The 2,432-nt window shown below is 28.5% G+C and overlaps 1 non-coding gene across 1 annotated transcript; it reads left to right on the top strand.

The window, feature by feature from the left end:
* Nucleotides 1–1,992: 1,992 nt before the first annotated feature.
* Trnat-ugu lies at nt 1,993–2,064 on the top strand. Its single transcript has one exon. It is a non-coding gene; the product is annotated as a tRNA-Thr (tRNA).
* The last annotated feature ends 368 nt before the right edge of the window (nt 2,065–2,432 follow it).

The following is a 2,432-nucleotide window of genomic DNA, read 5'->3' as shown; positions in this document are numbered from 1 at the left end:
GATCGGAAATCAGTCGCCCTTATCAGGGCTCCGGTACAGGGGTCGAATCTGTAACTTCATTCAGATTCTGCGAGGAAAGAAGAATAGCAATGAAAAGAAATGAACCTTATACTAAATATTATGTGTGGTGATTAGTGACCTTTATCAATGGTCATTCGGAGATCGTGAGATGCGGTCTGGTGTGATGTAGGTTTTAGAAAAACATTTTCTTTATCGTGCCAACGTTTCGATCTTTATTGAGATCATCTTCAGGGCTTGGGATTTATAAACATTGTTTAAATTTTATAATTACATGTAGGATGTGAAAAAAAGGATATATATTATTTTTTTAATCTAAAAATTTCTAGCATTGTATAAATCCTTTTTTTTCACATCCTACATGTAATTGTAAAATTTAAAAATTGTTTATAAATCCCAGGCCCTGAAGATGATCTCAATAAAGGTCGAAACGTTGGCACGATAAAGAAAATGTTTTTCCAAAACCTACCGCATCTCATGATCTCCGAATAATTATAAATATTATTTAAATTTTTTAAAAAATCGGTACTCCCTAAAAAGGAACTGGAAAAATTTACGCTGGAGATAACAGAAGGTGTTAACACTTCCACGGATAAACTCAGACTGATCTGATAAGTTTATACTTATTAAGTTGTGAGAGATTTATTTATATAAACTATCACCAATTCGCTAAATCTTTCGATTTACTTACTACACTGCTAGAAGGTACATATAATTAGGACAAAACGAACTTCCCCGAATCTCATAAAATGTTAATCCTACCGTAACTTTGATTACTCCCAATAAAAAAAGGACGTTAAAAATCCTATGTGATTCATTTCTTCATTTATTGCAACCTTAAGCATACAAAATCACTTAGAAGATAAACTTTTACGATTTTCCAAAGTTTTTGCCTAAGTTTAAATAAGTTTTTCTTGGTTCTGTGAATACTGAAAGATCTGGTGCTTACGGAAAAGTTGCCCCTACTAATGAAATGTAATAAATGTACATAATTTTTCAAAGGCCAAAAAATGTTTAATTGCAAAACATTTGATATTTCGGATACACACGTTTAAAAAAAACTGTAGTTAATATTTTGAAACTTCTATTAAAAAATAATGTAAGTATTACAAAGTAAGCAAGAAAAAACACTCTTTCGTACAACATACAACAAAACTAAAATACAAAAATCTTTTAAAAATTAAATTATGTTCAAATTGTTTACCTTCTTGAAGAATGCATGTCATCGTTTCCTGACAATTTTTATTGCAGTATTTTGTGTTTTGTTTGCTTAAGGTTACAATACAAAAATTAATCTCACAATTTCCATTGTTGTAATCAAATTTAAAGTAGGATTTTCATTTTATGAGATACGTTGGACCTTACGAAAAACAATTATGAAAAATTGAAGTATAAAGTTATAATAACTTAAAAAGTAAAATATCTGGAATACAATTGAGGATCAGTTTGACATATAGGACCCTGTATAGATAAATCAAAAGTAAAATAATACAAAATGTCAGTTTAAGTAAATTTAATCACTTTTTAACATTTTAAGTTATTTTATTATTAATATTAATTACATACTTTAATGCAAATTTCAAATTGTTTCATTCTTTGTTAGTTTTTTTATTGGAAATATTTCTAAATATATTTATTTCCTTAGCGATTTATTTATTTTTTACTTTTTTAGACAAAGACACAATTATTAATCGTTAAAAAACTTGAAACCTTGAAACTTTGATTATTATATAAAAATATATATAAATCAAGTTATATTACAAGTGGGTGGAATTGTTTGCCTGTCAGTGTATTAAATTTTAGCATTATTTTTTTTAACTTTATTGTGTATGAACAGTAAAATAACATATTTTTTATTTATATAATAATGAAAATATACGACTAATAAAATTATTAATAGCGGTTTTTCTATTTTAAAAGATATTATTCGAAGTAATTGCTTGAAGTGTAGCTAGAACGTTCGGTTTGCCGAACGCCTCTTTAGCTCAGTGGCAGAGCACTGGTCTTGTAAACCAGGGGTCGTGAGTTCGATCCTCACAGGAGGCAGTCTTGAATTTAATTCAGACTACGTTTTTTTTTGTTCAAGGCATGATTTTTTTAGTTATATTTATTATATACATATTTTAAGTTACATATCTATTTTTATTTGCGTATGTTAATCACACCGTTCTCGAATGCAATGATATACGAATTTTATTTTAAAATTGTCGGGTGGAGAAAAATAAAATAAAAAATTTGGCCCATTTTCCAACATAGTTTATTATAAAATAATCTCAATCGATAAATCGATCCTCTCCACCCGGTTCAATTGCCAATTTAATTATTAAATCAACGTAATACACGGCGATGATACTTTTTTTAGTGGACGTATGTCCCATGTCTGCCATGTTTACGCAAGATTTCTACCCTTGGCA

The sequence above is a fragment of the Cimex lectularius genome, unplaced genomic scaffold (genome assembly GCF_000648675.2).
Source record: "Cimex lectularius strain Harlan isolate CLEC.00 unplaced genomic scaffold, Clec_2.1 scaffold4, whole genome shotgun sequence".
NCBI classification, from domain to species: domain Eukaryota; kingdom Metazoa; phylum Arthropoda; class Insecta; order Hemiptera; family Cimicidae; genus Cimex; species Cimex lectularius.
The sequence above is the reverse complement of the archived record's forward strand: the minus strand, read 5'-3'. Positions and strand labels throughout refer to the sequence as shown.